Here is a 21,523-nt window from a genome sequence, read left to right as displayed (position 1 = left end):
ACAAATTAAGGTCATCAGTGTCCAGATTATTACTGAAGCTTTAAGCATAATTAATATTGTGGGATGAGAATTTAGATGAAAAGAGAAGAGGTTCTGAGACAAATCACTGGGAAACGTCAATGTTTATGGCAAGTAGAGGAAGATGAGCTTGATAAATCTGCAAACGAGTGGCCAGAGAGGGGTTAAGAAGCCAAAATAGAACAAAAAACCCAGGAGACTGTGGTGTCATGAAAGATGTGGGAAGAAGGAAGAGTTTCAAGAAAGTAGTAGCAGTCATCACTGCTGAATGCTGCTGTGGGGTCCAGGAAGATAAGGAATGACAAAAAGATTCCCTGATACATGAAAGTAGATGTGCTTGGTGGATCCCGCGGGAGCCATTTTAGCGGCATTGGTGGGAATCAAAGCCATACTGGTCTGTCTTGGGAAGTGAGTAGAGGTGAGGAAATGGAAAAGTTTCAAGGACTCTGACCAGACTCTCAAAAGGTTAGTAGCATCAGTTTTTGTTTGCTTGTTTGTTGCCTTATTTCACTTGAAAGTGTGTTGTTTTCCTTTGATGTTTCAGTAGTGGTATTTCTATTTTGATCAGCGCACCATTAGACTTGCAAAGAGAATAATTAAAGTTAAAAACTGAAGAAGAATATAAAAACAACTTCCATGAGAGATTGGACAAGAGTTCCAAGAAAAAGAGAAAGATTGAAAGCGGTTCACAAAGATATGTCTACAGAAAGAAATAAAAATAAAAATAATAGAACTATGTATGAGAGAAAACTGTAGGACTCTCCTATTATGTGTGAGGCACTTAGGCACTTGGTAAAGTACTTTAAATATAATAACTCATTCAGTAATCATAGCCCTCGGAGTTATTCTGTAGATCGGAGGAACTGGGACACAGAGAGTTTGAGTGAATTGCCCAAGGTCATCTGGGTAATTGGTAGTTGAGCTGGACCATATACTCTTGTGTCTTGAATCTCCAGTCTTCATAACTAAATGAATGTGAGTTTGGCAAGTCGTAAGTGAGTTCAGAGTGGTACAAAATACAGAAAAAGCAGGGGACCTGACATGGGCTGAATCCCAGTAAAGTGAAGTGAAGTGAATTGTCACTGGGAAAGATGTGAGCAAATGTCCTAGACTGTGGACTACCAGTCCCTCCTCCTACAGACAGCCTAGCCTTTGCTAGTGATTTTCTTAGAAACATGTCCCCCCCATCAACTACCCCATCTTTATTTAGGCTTTTAAGGGCAGGGGTTGAAATAGTCACATCTCATAGTGTACTCAGTCTTCTGTGTATGATAGCCCTATGCTACTGCTTGAAGTTCGCATAGTCTAACTCAGCTTTGGGGAGTTAACCCCAGTGATGGGATGATAGGAAAAAATGCCTCTTGATAACATGTCCCCAAAGTATTTTTTTCTCTTGGCACAATGGCTAGCATTCAATACTAGTAGCTATTATATTTATTATTGTAACCTCCTAACTGATAAGAGGGGGCACACATAGTTTTGAGGGTGTTCTTTTCGATGGGCAACTTGGCCATATCTGAGGGTGGTTTTTTTGGTTTGGGTGGTTTTTTTTGTTCGTGGTTTTGGTTTTGGGTTTTTATTTTTATTATTTATTTATTTATTTATTTTTTGGGCTTCTTTGGCACTACACTTTAAGAAGGCCTTAGAGCATGCTTAGGGGAAGGTAAATGAATTCATAGTTTTATCATATGAAAAATGATGGAGGGAATTAAGGATGAAAAAAGAAGAAAAGGAACATTAATGGCAGAAACTTCAAGAAGGTACACTTTGTCTCAATACAAATAAGTAATTTCTAACAGCGCCTTTGAGAGCTGTAACACACTGCCTTAAGGAATAATGGGTTTTTCAACCTTGGATGTGGTCAACGTGGCTAAATATATACTTGATAAATGATAGCTATGTTGTAGACAAATGATTGATTCATAAGCTATAGGGAGTAAGTATACGGAAGACACCTGTTAGAATAGGCACTCAAATATATCTATGGAATAGATGAATAAGTTAATGGAGCTGGAAGCTATGTCCCAGAGAGTCTATGATCCCATATAATTCTTCACATCTTGGGAAATGATAGTAGAGTTTCAGTAACAAGGGATGGTTTTTGGATCCAGATGGGGCACTGCCTAAAGGGACAGGCACCGCCAGCGGGGACACTGGACTTGGCTTTCGTTGGCATGGTGGCCAGGGAAGGATGAGGTATAATGATGAGGACAGTGGTTACAGCCAGTTGGTCAGCTTCTGTTTTATCTTGAATCACTCCAAGCTCTTGGTGCATAATTACTATAAAAATGTCAGCAAAATACATCCTCACCTCCAATACATTCCCCACCCCTGTCCATTGAAGGACAGGTGGCCGGGAAGCTCAGGCAAACTGCCAGCAGGGACAAAAAAAAAAAATGTACATTCTGGTAAGCAAATGAACATTCATATTAAAACTGAAGTGATTAACCCTGATAATTACCTTGAAAGGATTTTTTCTAAAATTTTTAATGAAGAAACAAGACTACAAAATACATAGTTGACATCAGCTGTCCCACCCATGACTCTCAGCTAAATGTCTTTCAGCTTTTCTCTTAGCTCCCTTCTGTTCTAAACGATTCTAGGGCTGTACAGGAATTTATAAATTCTGATGTTGCTGATTAAAAGTCACTTTACAAAAGCCTTGTTGATAAAAATAAGAGTGGCTACTGAGTAAACAGTTGTCCTGAATTGTCAAAATATGTCAACACAACTTGCTATAATAATATGTTTTGAACTGGTGGGTCAACTCTCAATGCATTAAACAGGTTCTTTTTTCTTCCCGTGGATTTTCTTTGACATTAAATTGTCATGGTGACAGGATAGCAGCATTGCCAAATGTAGTTTTCATGGCAGGGAAAAAAAATATGAGCCACACGCAGTAAAGCAAACCATGGAAACAGTTCAACTCCACCCATCCAGAGCTGACATTCAGATAGGACAAGTCTACTTGCAGGGCTATATATTCTTGTGGAGTTGGCTATAATAAAATGTGTCTCTCTTTTTTCCTTCAAGAGCAAAAGAAAGGAGATAAAGAATTAAGCAAAAAAAAAAAAAAAAAACACACAAAACCTCATTGTGGTTTATAATTTTGGAAAGGAAATAAGAACAGCTCTCAAAAGCAGTGCAAAAATGAAATTAAGTAGAAATTATGATAAAGATCTCCTTTGCTGCTTGTAGAATTTGCCCTGGGACCTCAGGTAACCTTTACAAATTTGAGTCTGTCTCATTGTTCCATTCTGACCCACTGTTCAGGAGCAGGAGTTTTCTGGAAGGAGTTGCTTTCCTACTTCTTCATCTCCCCTGCCACCTGCTACTAGGGTTATTCCTGGCTCCCTACATTTGCTTTTTCAGAAAGGAAAAATGAGGCAAGAAGGTTAGAACTGGAAAAACTTGTAAGATCACATAGCCTGACTTCTTCATTTTATCCACGAGAAAAGAATGATGCTTCTAGAAGTTTGGTGGTTATCCCTGCCCACACAGGAAGCTAGTGGCATTACCGTGGGTAAACAGCTAACACTTGTTGCAACAAGGTCGTATTTTTAAGTACTTTAAAAAAACGTTAGGTAATTTAATCCTCCCAACAATCTTATGAAGTAGATACTAGGATCTTGATTCTTTTACAAATAAGAATTTGTGTTTCTTGCTTCTGGTAAAAGCCAGGAAGTAGCCAAGCAAAGACTCAAATGGGCAACTATGATGGAAAAAGTCATGATTTTGTTGTTGTTTTTAAGATTTTTTATTTATTCATTTGACAGAGAGAGTCACAGCTAGAGAGGAAACACAAGCAGAGGGAGTAGCAGAGGGAGAAGCAGGCTTCCTGCTGAACAGGGAGCCCAATGTGGGGCTCTATCCCAGGACTCTGGGATCATGACCCAAGCTGAAGGCAGGCGCTTAATGACTGAGCCACCTAGATGCCTAATCACAGGGTTTTTTGAAGAAGATAAATTTATGCCGCAATTCTTGCATTGGCACTTAACAGCTTTAAGATGTCAGGAAGTTTACTATAGCTCTCAAGCCTGAGTTCCCTCGTCTGTAAAAGAGGGTCATGTGGGATGATTTTAAAGATAGAATGAAATTATCTATGTCTTAGCATAGTGCCTGGCACTTAGGAAAGGCTAGGTTAACAGTAGCTATCATTTTTATTATCATCATTTTATTTACTTATTTTTTTCTATTTCATTCATTCACCCTTGTTCATACATATAGTCCTGGTTTATTTTTTTCCAGCTTTATTAAGATATAATTGATATACAACATTGTATAAGTTTAGGGTATAAAATGTGATGATTTGATACACATATATATTTCAAAATAATTGCCATAATAAGGTTAGTTAATACAAAAATCACCTTACATAATTACCATTTTATTGTTCCTATTATGCTACTTTGTAGCAACTTTCAAGTATATAATGGGGTGCTGTTAACTATAGTCACCATGCTGAAAATTGAATCCCCAAAACTTATTCATCTCATAACTGGGAGTTTGTACTCTTTGATCAACATCACCCATTTCCACCACCCCTTAGCTCCTGACAACCCTCATTCTACTCTCTATTTCTTTTTAAATTCAGATTTTTTTAGGTTCAACACATAACTGAAATCATATTCCACTTAGCAGAATTCCCTCAAGGTCCATCCATTTTATTATTTTTTTAAAAAAGATTTTATTTATTTATTTATTTTTAGAGACAAGCAGGTGGAGAAGCAGAGGGTGAGAGAGAATCCCAAGCAGTTTCCATGCTGAGTACCAAACTCAATGCTGGGCTCAATCCCACAACCATGAGATGATGACCTGCCCTGAAATTAAGAATGAGATGCCTAACCAACTGAGCCACCCAGGTGCCCCTCACCATTTTATTATTTTTATATCTCAGTCCTCTGACATCTATCTAGAGATTTCCACTAACCCATTTATCTTATTGCCCAATATCATCCAAACATTTGTATACAAATACAATGCTTATGAAGTCTTGAACCCTACTTTTCAGCTTTAGAGTTGCATTAGAGTAAAAGTATATAGCCTCTTCAATAAAAGTAATTAAAACAAATTTTAGTTGTATTTTTTTGTTCTTTGGTTTTTGAGCATCATTAAGGGTATATGTAGTTTCCAGATTTCTTACACTCATTTTATTCTTCTTATTCTCTACTCATACCTGAAAGAAGTTCCTCTTAGTGACTATCTCCCCAATGTCCCTTCCTCCACATTCCCTATCTATAAACACACAATTATATTATTAGGCAAGGCCACCTTAGATAAAAATGTAAATATATGATCATCAAATTTCAGAATCTACAGTTTCCTTAAAAATGATGTCATCTGGTCATACTTGGGGGAAGATGTGAGTTGAGATATGTGGATGGGGAATCATGATTTTAGGTTCTACCCAAACAACCAATGTCATCCCAGCTCAGCAGTGTGATTTATTCTACATGCAGATTTTTTACGTTTTCTGTGTGGCCAGTAATTATGTCTCTGCCAGTCCCATCAACAACTGTCTACATTTAGAAATGTTAGCCCAGTTATTAATCTACAGGAAATAATAGTAAGAGTGTTGATTCATATGGATGTGGAGTTCTGTATTATAAAAAATTCCCAGGTAAGGTGGATTAAAAGCAGCACATTTTTCTAGTATCAATTGTCCTTAAACTCAAGTGACACCCTATTCCTATAGATTTTGAATCTCATTAATTTTGTAACTGTGCCCAAAGTTATTCCACAATATAAAATGCAGGCTCTGTTATAGGAGCTCTTTGCTAACGTTTTGGAAGATACTGGTTTAGAGCTTGGAAGTGGAGATAGAAGATGTGTTGTGGGGGGGGGGGCATTGGGGGGAAGAGGAATGATGCTGAAAAACACCTGGAAAGTGACTTCAGATTTTAAATTTCATGAGGTCAGGGTTACTTTATCATGCAGAATTGTTCCACATTTCCTCTCAACTCTATAACTGGATGACGTTGATGATTAATTCTTGTATGCTTTTTCTTGCATCGAAAAGAGTTGGTTAGTGGAACCAAGCCCTCTTTATCCCTGATTGCAATAGAGAAGACCACCATAATATGGAATCAATAGTACATAATGGTTTATCTTCTAAGATATAAGAACTCAAATTTATTTATTCATTCATCTATCCATCTATTCAACAACTATTTGTGGAGGACACAATATGATCCATCAAGAACTCACCAGGTTCTAAAGGACTGACTGCCACAAACCAAGCAAGATAATGCTTATTCATTTTAAAAGAGGACTAGTCATTTCTAATAATCAGAATGCTTGGGCATGCCTGCCCTGAGACAACCCAAATTTGTCAGAAGATTGCTTGGACAATGTGGAATCAGAACAATGATGTCATCTGCCTTTGTTTGTTTTAACAAACTAAGGAATAGTCTGAAATACATACCTCTACCATAGCAGCAATGATTACATTCAATTAATATCCACTCTATGAAACTTATCAAGTAAGTGTTATAAGCCCAACACTGTATGAGGTGCTGAAAAAAAAAAATAGACTAACATTTATTGAGCACTTACTGTATACCACTCAATTTTACAGAGCCAGCAAATTATGTATAGAGGAGTTATGTGAGCCACCCAAGATGACACAATGTTCCTTATCTGTTCCTTCCACAATTTGGTGATATCAGATAGCCTTCCTCTCTTTGGTGCCTCTCCTTACCTACGGGCATCAATCCTGATATCAGTGAATGGCCATTTAGTGACCTAACACTTAACATCATAGGGCTTTTATGCTGTCATTTCTCCAAAATTAAAGACTTGAAACTGGGGCCTGGGTGGCTCAGTGGGTTAAAGCCTCCACCTTCGGCTCCGTTGATGATCCCAGGGTCGTGGGATTGAGCCCCACATCAGGCTCCCTGCTCAGCGGGGAGCCTGCTTCCTCCTCCTCCTCTCTCTCTCTGCCTGCCTCTCTGCCTATTTGTGATCTCTCTCTGTCAAATAAATAAATAAAATCTTTAAAGACTTGGAACTAAAGACAAAGAGAGCTGGGTTTAGTATAAAAGAAGGCTGATATTATAGATTGAGCACCAGTAGGTCTTGGTGTTTATGTTTTGTTTCAGTGAATTTGCAGTGAACTAGCAAGCCATTCCTCTGTCTTCCTCTTTCCCCCACCTCTCTTCTTTTCCCTCCTCTCTTTCTCCGAAGATGGTATTTGCAAGATAGTTGGGAAAGATTACACTTAGATATATGGCCTGGGAAAGGAAGGTTTTCCTCCATGTTGGGCCTTAACATAAAGAGAAGATCATGATCTCCATAGCAAGTTTCTCTTTAAAACGCTAGGTGACTGACCATGTTCTGCAGGCAGAGCTAGAGAGTTTTGAGAAGTGAGCCAGGTGGCAGCACGTCTAGGGAGGGGAGCATCACAGGCTAAGTAGATGTGAGCCTGGACTTTCTTAAGGAGCAGGAAGCACTGGCCCACGGGTGAGACATACAGATCCTATTGACCTGGGCAAATAAAAGCACAAGATTGACTGACATGGAAGACTTAAGAAGGTGAAAACATAGAAAATCAAATATAAGGTAGAAAAAGTATAAATACAACCAGATTAAAACAATTAGTGCATGCCACTCTTAAAGATTCTTTTTTTTAAGATTTTTTTTTAAATTTATTTGACAGAGATTACAAGTAGGCAGAGAGGTAGACAGAGTTGGGGGGGGGAAGCAGACTCCCCACTGAGCAGAGAGCCTGATGCGGGACTTGATCCCAGGACCCTGAGATCATGACCTCAGCTGAAGGCAGAGGCTTTAACCCACTGAGCCACCCAGGCGCCCCAGGGCATGCCACTCTTGATCTTGGGGTTGTGAATTTGAGCCCCACATTGGGGGTAGAGATTACTTGGGTATTATGGAGGGCATGTATTGAATGGAGCACTGGGTGTGGTACATAAAGAATGAACTTTGGAACACTGAAAAAATTAAATTAAAAAAAAGAAAATATGAAATAAAAACATGAAATATCAAAAAAAGCACTTTTTTTTTTTTAAAGATTTTATTTATTTATTTGACAGAGAGAAATCACAAGTAGATGGAGAGGCAGGCAGAGAGAGAGAGAGGGAAGCAGGCTCCCTGCTGAGCAGAAAGCCCGATGCGGGCCTCGATCCCAGGACCCTGAGATCATGACCTGAGCTGAAGGCAGCAGCTTAACCCACTGAGCCACCCAGGCGCCCCAGGGCATGCCACTCTTGATCTTGGGGTTGTGAATTTGAGCCCCACATTGGGGGTAGAGATTACTTGGGTATTATGGAGGGCATGTATTGAATGGAGCACTGGGTGTGGTACATAAAGAATGAACTTTGGAACACTGAAAAAATTAAATTTAAAAAAAGAAAATATGAAATAAAAACATGAAATATCAAAAAAAGCACTTTTAACATTTATATGTGAGGATGCTTTACAGTTAAGAATAATGTAAAATCATATTTGTTGTCTTGTTAATGGAGACACAAAATATTGGTAAGAAGAAAGCTGAAAAATAGTATAGTATGTACGACTGACTGCAAGATATATGAAAAATGTGTGTATGGAGCAGGCTGGTTGGAACATGTTATTGGTAATTTTCATAAGGTTGTGATATTGTGGATGACTTTTAATTTCTTCACACACATTTGAATCTTCTGTAATGTATTTATTTATATTTTTAGAAATGTTTTTATTTTTTCGAAAGATTTATTTATTTGTCAGAGATAGAGAGAATGAGAGAGGGAACACAAATGGGGGAGTGAGAGAGGAAGAAGCAGACTTCCCACTGAGCAGGGAGCCTGATGTGGGGCTAGATCCCAGGACCCCAGGTCCATGACCTGAGCTGAAGGCAGACACTTAATGACTGAGCCACCCAGGCACCCCTATTTATTTATTTTTTTTAAAGCTTTTTTTTAATTTTGGAGAGAGAGGGGGCAAACAGAGAGAGGGGTAGAGGGAGAGGGAAAGAGAGAGAAGCAGACTCCAGACTAAGCATGGAGCCCCGCATGAGGATTGATCTCACAACCCTGAAATCCTGACCTGAGCCAAAATCAAGAGTTAAATGCTTAACTGACTAAGTCACTCAGATGCCCCTTTATTTTAAACAGTGGGACCCCAAAAATAAGAATTTTGTCAGTGATTCTGTACTAAAAGCAGGAAGCAGTTTATAGCTGTTGAAATTTGGCCACTAAAGATGTGGGTTATTTTGGTCTCATGACAGATGTTTATAGAACAGGATGTCCCAGCCTCCTGTAAGTCAGACCAGCTGACTTTGTACTTTGCACACTCTAGTCTGCTGTGAGCATGAAGAAAATCAAAGCTGAAAAGGAATTTAATTTATCATGACGGTGAAGAATTGCGGTGTACCTGGAAGATGGATGTTGTGAGAGATTCTAGTCTCTAGACAGTGGGGAAGCCAGACAAAATGCTGAGAAGTTGTTGACAGCCCACACTGGTCTCTTGCCTACTCTACCTCTTCCCTAGCTCTGGCAGACCAGAGGATTTAAATTCCTTTTCAACTTCTCCCATGCCTTGCACTACTCCTGATCCCTTGTCCCATCACCCAAAGCAGAGCATTTTGACTGGGATTCTTTGAGAGTCACTAACATGAAAAAACACCGATTTTAATTACTCTTTTCCAATGGTCACCATTGACCCTTGCCCATCCCTCTGTCGTCACAGAGCCTCCCCTCAGTTCCGACCACTTTGAATTCTGTCTACATACTTTTGCTAGGGCTCAATCACTTCTGCCAGGTTCTCCTTGGAGTGCAGGTTCCATCAGTTTCCTCACTGTACCAGTTCAAACCATGCAACCATTCCTGCCTCTCCCTTTATCCTTTGCTTCCTTGTCCCAACCCTGCTTCACACCTCCCACACCCCATCCTCCACTCTTGTGCCAAAGTTTTCTTTTAAAAACAATTCTTCATGCCACCCTTCTCCCCAGTATCGAATACTTTATGGTCCTCTGTGAGATAATCCAAATTCCTATGCATGACCTCAAGTTATAGTCCCAATTTCTTTACCCATGCCACCCCTTCCTCAGAGACTAGCTCCTGGAACCTCTAGGTTCAGCCCTAGTAGACGTGTCTGGTCCAGAAGAAATGTATCCTCTTTCCCTATGCCTTTGCTAATGCTGTTCCCTTTGTCTGGACTAACCCCCTGTCTTTCTTAGCCTAAAAAAAGCTTCTGATCTTTAAAGCCTCAGCTCAGTTGTTACTTCCTCCTGGAAACCGTAAATATACTCCCAAATTTATAGTTGCTCAAGTATGTATATTTGCTCTGAGAGCACATTGTTCCTAGGTATGGTGTGGCTTTTACCATTATTGTATAAGAATTCAGGGGTCCTTATGTGTAAAATGAAGGTAATGGCAGTATTTTCCTCAGAGGGCTGTTGGAAGGGCCAAGGGAGTGAATATAATTATCACAGTCCCTGTTCCGCAGGTTCATGTAAGCTAAAGAAATAGCTGCACAGTTAGCAGAAGGCAAGCAAAGAGGTCATGAGGCAGTAGGTCCTTGAGAAGTTACCAGCAATCAAAAGCCATAATTAGGCAAAATCCAAATGATAAATGCAGTAAATTGTGAGATAATTTACTGCTGGTAGCAGGAATAGTAAGCAGATGTGGAGGAACCCAGGACCCTAAGAGCAACTGCTCTGTTACCTCTGCTCTGATAGATCCTGAACCCTGTCCTTTTCCCAACCCACTTTCCTGGTCCCATTGAGGACCAGCTACATAATTTGCATGACCCAGTGAAAAATGAAAATGTGAGATTCCTTCTTCAAAAATGATGAAGGATTTCAAGACAGCAGCCTTATTATATTAAGCCAAATGAGTGTCTGTTAGTAGTTTGATGAGAATATTCCTCCTTTAAATCTTGTTCCCCGGGATGCCTGGGGGGGCTTGGTCAGTTAAGCATCTGCCTTCAGCTCAGATCCTGATCTTAGGGTCCTGGATGGAGCTTCACATCTGCCTCTACCTACTGCTCCCCCTATTTGTGCTCTCTCTGTCAAATAAATAAAATCTTAAAAAAAAAAATCTCTTTCCCCTTCATTTGTAACTAATCTGGCTTTAAAGTGGGGACAACATGTGGTTTCTTTGTAACTCTCATGGTATTTTATTTGTAACCTTGAGGCACTTAGCACTTTCTATCTTGCTATGATGGATACCGACAGCCCTATCTCCCCTCCTGGCAGGGGAGTTGGGTTTTTTGGTTTTTGTTTTTATTTTTTGGAGGGTTTTTTGAGGGTGAGTTATTTTAAAAGTCTGTCTATATCTGATTTATCTTTGTTGCCTCCAGCCTGCTTATATCCAGCACACTTGGTTGTATTAACTAGTAAAGGAATTTAACTAGTAAACTCTCCTGTTTCAGAGCAGGTTACCAAGAATAATTAGTTACATAATCAAGGATAAAACTGAGTTATCTTGGGATAACTCCTTCACAAAATATGCCCCTGGTGTTAGAATTATCACAGTCAGGAGTGTCCCTCCAATAAGGGAGAAATAGCAGTCCTTGTGATCGCAGAATCCTCACTCATAGACATGAATTTCAATAATCATAAAAAGAAATTTTTGAACCCTTGAGTTGGTAATAGGTTTTATCACATTTCTTAAACACTTCACTTTGTGCCAGGAACCATACTGAATATTTCATGTACGTCAGCTTCCTTAACTTGATTCTCACTATGAACACAGGAAAGGAGGCGCCATTGTGCCCATTGGGCAATAGAAATAACCATCGCTTAGAGCGCATTGGCCAGAGTGATAAAAACAGCAGATGGCACAGCCACGAGCATTTGTCCACACATCTAGTGTCTACTGTTTATTGTTTCATCAAATTTTTCTGAACCTCTGAGAGTGGCCCTAGACAAAATAGTATCTACCCTCCTCTTTCACTCATCTGAGACCTTTGTCCTAGCCTTTCAGGGACTGACACCTCCCCACAGGTAGCCATTGCCAACATGCATTCCCATCACTCCTGTTATTCAAAGAAAAAAACAAAATAAAACAAAACAAACTCTGTGCTAAACTCACTAGAGGTTCTTAGTATTTGCCTTAAAAAGAAAACGTCCAGAATACACATTTAATCAGAAGCACAGTGCTCTGAAACCTTTCCTATGCAGTGACCCTAAAGGCAAAGGAAGGTGGTCACTACAAACATAAATTTTCCTCAAGTCTTACATATTATTTATAAAATCTATGATAATCTTGTGTTCTCCATATCACATTTACTTTGCTATTAAATTTACTTTCATTCAACTTGATTAGAGCATAAATCTTATTAAATTATTTAACTCTACATCCCTACCCATCCCAAATCTTTCAGTAAAGATGGAGCTCTTAGAACACCAGCCATTTGGAGGGAGGACTCAAGATGGCGGAGAAGTAGCAGGCTGAGACTACTTCAGCTAGCCAGAGATCAGCTAGATAGCTTATCTAAAGATTGCAAACACCTGAAAATCCATCGGCAGATCGAAGAGAAGAAGAACAGCAATTCTGGAAACAGAAAAACAACCACTTTCTGAAAGGTAGGACCAGTGGAGAAGTGAATCCAAAGCGACGGGAAGATAGACCCCGGGGGGAGGGGCGGCTCCCGGCAGGCGGAGCAACGGTGCACAAAATCAGGACTTTTAAAAGTCTGTTCCGCTGAGGGACATCGCTCCAGAGGCTAAACCAGGGCGAACCCACGCGAGGTCAGCGTGGCCTCAGGTCCCGCAGGGTCACAGAAGGATCGGGGGTGTCTGAGTGTCGCAGACCTTGCGGGTATTGGAACGGAAAAGCCGGCTACAGAGACAGAGCCGACAGTAAGATCACAGCTTGGGGTTACCTTGAACCGGTCGCAGGCTCGGTGAGCTTGGAGCGCGGCCGGAGGTCAGGCAGACGGGAGTAACTGGGCGCTGATCTCTGAGGGCGCACTGAGGAGTGGGGCCCTGGGTTCTCGGCTCCTCTGGGCCGGAGACCAGGAGGCCGCCATTTGTATTCCCGTCCTCCAGAACTCTACGGAAAGCACTCAGGGAACAAAAGCTCCTGAAAGCAAACCCGAGTGGATTACTCACCCCGGCCCCTGTTAAGGGCGGTGCAATTCCGCCTGGGGCAAAGACACTTGAGAATCACTACAACAGGCGCCTCCCCCAGATGATCAACAAGAAATCCAGCCGAGACCAAGTTCACCTACCAAGGAGTGCGGTTTCAATTCCAAGGAGAGCAGCAGAATTCCAGAGGAGGAGAAAGCAAAGCACGGAACTCATGGCTTTTTCCCTCTGATTGTTTTTAGTCTTGCAGTTAATTTAATTTTTTTCTTTTTCATTTTTTGTTTTTTTCCTCGCCTTCTGGTAAAATTTTTTTTTAACTTTTACCTTTTTCTTTTTTAACGTTTTTAAACTAGTTTATCTAATATATATATTTTTTCTTTTTTATATTTTTCTTGCTTTCTTTTTTAAAATTCTTTTCTTTTCTTTTTTTTTCCCTTTTTTATTTTTTTTTCTTTCTTCCTTTTTGAACCTCTTTTTATCCCCTTTCTCTCCCCTCACGATTTGGGATCTCTTCTAATTTGGTTAAAGCATATTTTCCTGGGGTTGTTGCCACCCTTTTAGTATTTTACTTGCTCCTTCATATACTCTTATCTGGACAAAATGACAAGACAGAAAAATTCACCACAAAAAAAAGAACAAGAGGCAGTACCGAAGGCTAGGGACCTAATCAGTACAGACACTGGTAATATGTCAGATCTAGAGTTTAGAATGACAATTGTCAAGGTTCTAGCCGGGCTCGAAAAAGGCATGGAAGATATTAGAGAAACCCTCTCGAGAGATATAAAAGCCCTTTCTGGAGAAATAAAAGAACTAAAATCTAACCAAGTTGAAATCAAAAAAGCTATTAATGAGGTGCAATCAAAAATGGAGGCTCTCACTGCTAGGATAAATGAGGCAGAAGAAAGAATTAGTGATATAGAAGACCAAATGACAGAGAATAAAGAAGCTGAGCAAAAGAGGGACAAACAGCTACTGGACCACGAGGGGAGAATTCGAGAGATAAGTGACACCATAAGACGAAACAACATTAGAATAATTGGGATTCCAGAAGAAGAAGAAAGAGAGAGGGGAGCAGAAGGTATACTGGAGAGAATTATTGGGGAGAATTTCCCCAATATGACAAAGGGAACGAGCATCAAAATTCAGGAGGTTCAGAGAATGCCCCTCAAAATTAATAAGAATAGGCCCACACCCCGTCACCTAATAGTAAAATTTACAAGTCTCAGTGACAAAGAGAAAATCCTGAAAGCAGCCCGGGAAAAGAAGTCTGTAACATACAATGGTAAAAATATTAGATTGGCAGATGACTTATCCACAGAGACCTGGCAGGCCAGAAAGAGCTGGCATGATATTTTCAGAGCACTAAACGAGAAAAACATGCAGCCAAGAATACTATATCCAGCTAGGCTATCATTGAAAATAGAAGGGGAGATTAAAAGCTTCCAGGACAACCAAAAACTGAAAGAATTTGCAAACACCAAACCAGCTCTACAGGAAATCTTGAAAGGGGTCCTCTAAGCAAAGAGAGAGTCTACAAGTGGTAGATCAGAAAGGAACAGACACCATATACAGTAACAGTCACCTTACAGGCAATACAATGGCACTAATTTCATATCTCTCAATACTTACCCTGAATGTTAATGGGCTAAATGCCCCTGTCAAAAGACACAGGGTATCAGAATGGATAAAAAAAAAAAAAACCCCATCTATATGTTGCCTCCAAGAAACTCATTTTAAGCCCGAAGACACCTCCAGATTTAAAGTGAGGGGGTGGAAAAGAATTTACCATGCTAATGGACATCAGAAGAAAGCAGGAGTGGCAATCCTTATATAAGATCAATTAGATTTTAAGCCAAGGACTGTAATAAGAGATGAGGAAGGACACTATATCATACTCAAAGGGTCTGCCCAACAAGAAGATCTAACAATTTTAAATATCTATGCCCCCTACGTGGGAGCAGCCAATTATATAAACCAATTAATAACAAAATCAAAGAAACACATCAACAATAATACAATAATAGTAGGGGACTTTAACACTCCCCTCACTGAAATGGACAGATCATCCAAGCAAAAGATCAGCAAGGAAATAAAGGCCTTAAATGACACACTGGACCAGATGGACATCACAGATATATTCGGAACATTTCATCCCAAAGCAACAGAATACACATTCTTCTCTAGTGCACATGGAACATTCTCCAGAATAAATCACATCCTCGGTCCTAAATCAGGACTCAACCGGTATCAAAAGATTGGGATCATTCCCTGCATATTTTCAGACCACAATGCTCTAAAGCTAGAACTCAACCACAAAAGGAAGTTTGGAAAGAACCCAAATACATGGAGACTAAACAGCATCCTTCTAAAGAATGAATGGGTCAACCGGGAAATTAAAGAAGAATTGAAAAAAATCATGGAAACAAATGATAATGAAAATACAACAGTCCAAAATCTCTGGGACACAACAAAGGCAGTCCTGAGAGGAAAATTTATAGCGGTACAAGCCTTTCTCAAGAAACAAGAAAGGTCTCAGGTACACAACCTAACCCTACACCTAAAGGAGCTGGAGAAAGAACAAGAAAGAAACCCTAAGCCCAGCAGGAGAAGAGAAATCATAAAGATCAGAGCAGAAATCAATGAAATAGAAACCAAAAAAACAATAGAACAAATCAACAAAACTAGGAGCTGGTTCTTTGAAAGAATTAATAAAATTGATAAACCCCTGGCCAGACTTATCAAAAAGAAAAGAGAAAGGACCCAAATAAATAAAATCATGAGTGAAAGAGGAGAGATCACAACTAACACCAAAGAAATACAAACTATTATAAGAAGATACTATGAGCAACTCTACGCCAACAAATTTGACAATCTGGAAGAAATGGATGCATTCCTAGAAACATATAAACTACCACAACTGAACCAGGAAGAAATAGAAAGCCTGAGCAGACCCATAACCAGTAAGGAGATTGAAACAGTCATTAAAAATCTCCAAACAAACAAAAGCCCAGGGCCAGACGGCTTCCCGGGGGAATTCTACCAAACATTTAAAGAAGAACTAATTCCTATTCTCCTGAAACTGTTCCAAAAAATAGAAATGGAAGGAAAACTTCCAAACTCATTTTATGAGGCCAGCATCACCTTGATCCCAAAACCAGACAAGGATCCCATCAAAAAAGAGAGCTATAGACCAATATCCTTGATGAACACAGATGCGAAAATACTCAACAAAATACTAGCCAATAGGATTCAACAGTACATTAAAAGGATTATTCACCACGACCAAGTGGGATTTATTCCAGGGCTGCAAGGTTGGTTCAACATCCGCAAATCAGTCAATGTGATACAACACATCAATAAAAGAAAGAACAAGAAATATATGATACTCTCAATAGATGCTGAAAAAGCATTTGACAAAGTACAGCATCCCTTCCTCATCAAAACTCTTCAAAGTGTAGGGATAGAGGGCACATACCTCAATATCATCAAAGCCATCTATGAAAAACCCACCGCAAATATCATTCTCAATGGAGAAAAACTGAAAGCTTTTCCGCTAAGGTCAGGAACACGGCAGGGATGTCCATTATCACCACTGCTATTCAACATAGTACTAGAGGTCCTAGCCTCAGCAATCAGACAACAAAAGGAAATTAAAGGCATCCAAATCGGCAAAGAAGAAGTCAAATTATCACTCTTCGCAGATGATATGATACTATATGTGGAAAACCCAAAAGACTCCACTCCAAAACTGCTAGAACTTGTACAGGAATTTAGTAAAGTGTCAGGATATAAAATCAATGCACAGAAATCAGTTGCATTTCTCTACACCAACAGCAAGACAGAAGAAAGAGAAATTAAGGAGTCAATCCCATTTACAATTGCACCCAAAACCATAAGATACCTAGGAATAAACCTAACCAAAGAGGCTAAGAATCTATACTCAGAAAACTATAAAGTACTCATGAAAGAAATTGAGGAAGACACAAAGAAATGGAAAAATGTTCCATGCTCCTGGATTGGAAGAATAAGTATTGTGAAAATGTCTATGCTACCTAAAGCAATCTACACATTTAATGCAATTCCTATCAAAGTACCATCCATCTTTTTCAAAGAAATGGAACCAATAATTCTAAAATTTATATGGAACCAGAAAAGACCTCGAATAGCCAAAGGGATATTGAAAAAGAAAGCCAACGTTGGTGGCATTACAATTCCGGACTTCAAGCTCTATTACAAAGCTGTCATCATCAAGACAGCATGGTACTGGCACAAAAACAGACACATAGATCAATGGAACACAATAGAGAGCCCAGAAATAGACCCTCAACTCTATAGTCAACTAATCTTCGACAAAGCAGGAAAGAATGTCCAATGGAAAAAAGACAGCCTCTTCAATAAATGGTGCTGGGAAAATTGGACAGCCACATGCAGAAAAATGAAATTGGACCATTTCCTTACACCACACACAAAAATAGACTCAAAATGGATGAAGGACCTCAATGTGCAAAAGGAATCCATCAAAATCCTTGAGGAGAACACAGGCAGCAACCTCTTCGACCTCAGCCGCAGCAACATCTTCCTAGGAACAACGCCAAAGGCAAGGGAAGCAAGGGCAAAAATGAACTATTGGGATTTCATCAAGATCAAAAGCTTTTGCACAGCAAAGGAAACAGTTAACAAAATCAAAAGACAACTGACAGAATGGGAGAAGATATTTGCAAACGACATATCAGATAAAGGACTAGTGTCCAGAATCTATAAAGAACTTAGCAAACTCAGCACCCAAAGAACAAATAATCCAATCAAGAAATGGGCAGAGGACATGAACAGACATTTCTGCAAAGAAGACATCCAGATGGCCAACAGACACATGAAAAAGTGCTCCATATCACTCGGCATCAGGGAAATACAAATCAAAACCACAATGAGATACCACCTCACACCAGTCAGAATGGCTAAAATAAACAAGTCAGGAAATGACAGATGCTGGCAAGGATGCGGAGAAAGGGGAACCCTCCTACACTGTTGGTGGGAATGCAAGCTGGTGCAGCCACTCTGGAAAACAGCATGGAGGTTCCTCAAAATGTTGAAAATAGAACTGCCCTATGACCCAGCAATTGCAGTATTGGGTATTTACCCTAAAGACACAAACGTAGTGATCCAAAGGGGCACATGCACCCGAATGTTTATAGCAGCAATGTCCACAATAGCCAAACTATGGAAAGAACCTAGATGTCCATCAACAGATGAATGGATCAAGAAGAAGTGGTATATATACACAATGGAATACTATGCAGCCATCAAAAGAAATGAAATCTTGCCATTTGCGACAACATGGATGGAACTAGAGCGTATCATGCTTAGCGAAATAAGTCAAGCAGAGAAAGACAACTATCCTATGATCTCCCTGATATGAGGAAGTGGTGATGCAACATGGGGGCTTAAGTGGGTAGGAGAAGAATAAATGAAGCAAGATGGGATTGGGAGGGAGACAAACCATAAGTGACTCTTAATCTCACAAAACAAACTGAGGGTTGGTGGGGGGAGGGGGTTTGGGAGAAGGGGGTGGGATTATGGACACTGGGGAGGGTATGTGCTTTGGTGAGTGCTGTGAAGTGTGTAAACCTGGTGATTCACAGACCTGTACCCCTGGGGATAAAAATATATGTTTATAAAAAATAAAAAAATTAAAAAAAAAAAAAAAGAACACCAGCCATTTGTCCTGTGGTTCTTATATCCACTGGCTTACCACTGAATCCTATATTCTTGTTAATTGAAAAGCAATTAATACACTGTGAAAGGCAGAATTAGGGACCAGAGAGGAAGTGAGTGATGGCGGGAAAAGAAGTTTTCCCTGTGGGTCTCAATTCACACTCTGATGGCCCACTTCCCTGGAGATGCCTCTCCAGGTGTCAGTATAGTGCACCGAGAAGCAAGAGCAAGGTAGATACCAGTCCTACTGTCTGGGCTGTTGGGTACACACCTGGCATTTGGGTTGGGATTGAGTTGTCTTGCTTAAAAAAACACTGACAGCTGAAGATGTCTAAAGGGAGACTTAAAACCAAAGCAAACAGTATTAGCCAACACTACTGAAGCACTAAAAATAAGCTAGACATTTGGTAATTTAAAAATACATATATATATATTTACATATAAATATAATTTTATATAGCTATAACCTTATTGAATATGTGCAGCATTCTTTTTGAGGTATTATTTAAATTTTACAGATGAGAAAATTGCAGCTCAAAGAGACTGAATAGCTTGCCCAAGGTCCCATACTAATGGCTGGTAGATGATGTGAAACATTGTTAGTTGCCTTCTCCATTATCATTCCCTCTTTTCTTGCTAACAGAGCCTGATTGGGTTCATCCTCCCCTAGGAGTCCATGTCTTTCTAAAAAGGCTGGGTCCCTCTCGAGGGCCATTGGGAGTAAAGGGAATGATGAGCCTTAATCAGTTTAAACCAGTCATGAGCATCTCATCATTTTACCAAATGATTGGTATAGGCACTGGCAAAGAGATGTGAGAAGTCAGAGGACTAAGTTTGAAGAAGTTTCCCCTTGCTCTTTTTATTTTTTTTTTAGATTGTTTATTTATTTATTTAGAGAGAGTGAGTGAGGGGAGGAGCAGAATGAAAGGGAGAGAGAATCTCAAGCGGACTCCGCACTGAACCTGGGAGCCCCCCACAGGGCTGGATCCCACGATCCTAAGACCATGACCTGACCCAAAACCAAGAGTCTGCCACTTAACCAACTGAACCACCCAGGCACCCTTCCTCTTGCTCTTCAAGCGGCAAAAAGGAATGTTTCTTTTTATGCTTCTGGATGTTGTCATCTTTATGTGGCACCAAGACCTGTGGTGGTCATTGTAAAGGATCCAGATGATGTTAATTGCTCTTAGAGGCTTTATCATTTAATCTCTATCAGCAGATGGAGTGATAGCTGATTCCTCTAATCCAGTCAGGGATTAGGCAGAGTTAAGAATGGCTGTGGTTTCTCAAAGGTTCTGTCTGCCTCTAATATTCTTCTGTACCTAAAGCATAGTTTTTAAGGTCTTCTAACCGAGAGGCTCGTATGTTCACTGCGGTACCTTCCCCTGGTGGTCTTGAACTTGAATCTTCATGTACATTGCAGGGGCACTGCCAAAAACTCCCCTCAGCTTTTCAGCAGATTTCTTCTTGGGTTTTATCCTAATAATGCCCTTGACAGCTCCAGAATTTGACAAATGTCTTATTAGAAAATAGCTGATGAATTACACTTAGTTCTCTGCCCTACTGTTACTGCCTGGCCATCAGCCCTTCAAATCTTTGGTTTTGTCTTTCCATGAGACCACTAAAGGTCTCTGGTTTCTCCATCCTCCAGCAGTGACCCTGTGCTTAGGCCAAGTCCAGGTGTATTGCCTCTTGCCCTGAGACCAGATTTGGCAAACATCTTCCAGAACAGAAGAGGCTGCAGAAGTCAGCACATCTCTCCGCAGTTCTCCTTGCTCTAGAATCCTGTGTCCTCTAATTCTGGTTGTATCAGCAACTCTTTGATGCCTTTACACATTAGAGAATTTTTGAAGTTAACCTCGTTTGGTTTTTCTCACAGGGACCACTGGCAGCTGCAAGCTTGGCCATGCCTTACGTGTTTTTAAAAAGTAGATGATATAAAAATGACAATCTTATAAATTTTTATAATTATAGATGTTTTCAGTTGCATAGAAAGAATAGTTGAAAGAGTAGTAAATCATATATCTATCACTCACATTTGAAAAAACATTGCCATTTTGCTCTGTTTGCTCTGTCATCTATCAAACTATTACTGAACCATTTTAAAGTAATTTGCAATCTCATGACAGTTCCATTACAAACAATTCAGCAAATATCTTCCAAAAATAAGAATATTTCCTTATAAAATGATATCATATTGCACCCCAAAAGATGAAGTTTTCTTAGGTCATTTGCCAACTAGTCTATAATACACACTTCTGTTGTCTCCTAAATGCCCTCTATAGCGGTTACATCCAACTATTGATAAAATCATGCATTGGTCATTACGTTTCTTTTAAACAAGACTCTTTTATTCATGACATTGACAATGTGAAGATGCTAGACCAGTAGAGTCGGGTAAATACTTTTGGTAAGGACACACATAGTTGATCCGCATAGTTCATACTGTACCATTTCAAGACCACATAACCTCTCACAGCTTCACCATTAGGGATGCTAATTTGATCATTTGGTTAAGATAGTGACAGATTTTTTTCCATTGTACAAATATGTTTTCTTTTTTTTACTGCCAGGTCTTCTGGCTCTGTGCAGATGTCCTATTCCGCTACCCCCCCAAACTTTTACTTACTGGATTTATTTCATTTTAGTGTATAGAATTGCAACCAATTTTTGTATATTGTCTTTATATCTTGCTGAATTCATTGATTAGTTATAAAAGATTTTTTCTTTTAAACAATTCATTGAATTATAATGGATTTAGTATTT

Source organism: Mustela erminea, chromosome 11 (genome assembly GCF_009829155.1).
Source record: "Mustela erminea isolate mMusErm1 chromosome 11, mMusErm1.Pri, whole genome shotgun sequence".
Lineage (NCBI taxonomy): Eukaryota > Metazoa > Chordata > Mammalia > Carnivora > Mustelidae > Mustela > Mustela erminea.
Note: the sequence above shows the minus strand (reverse complement) of the source record.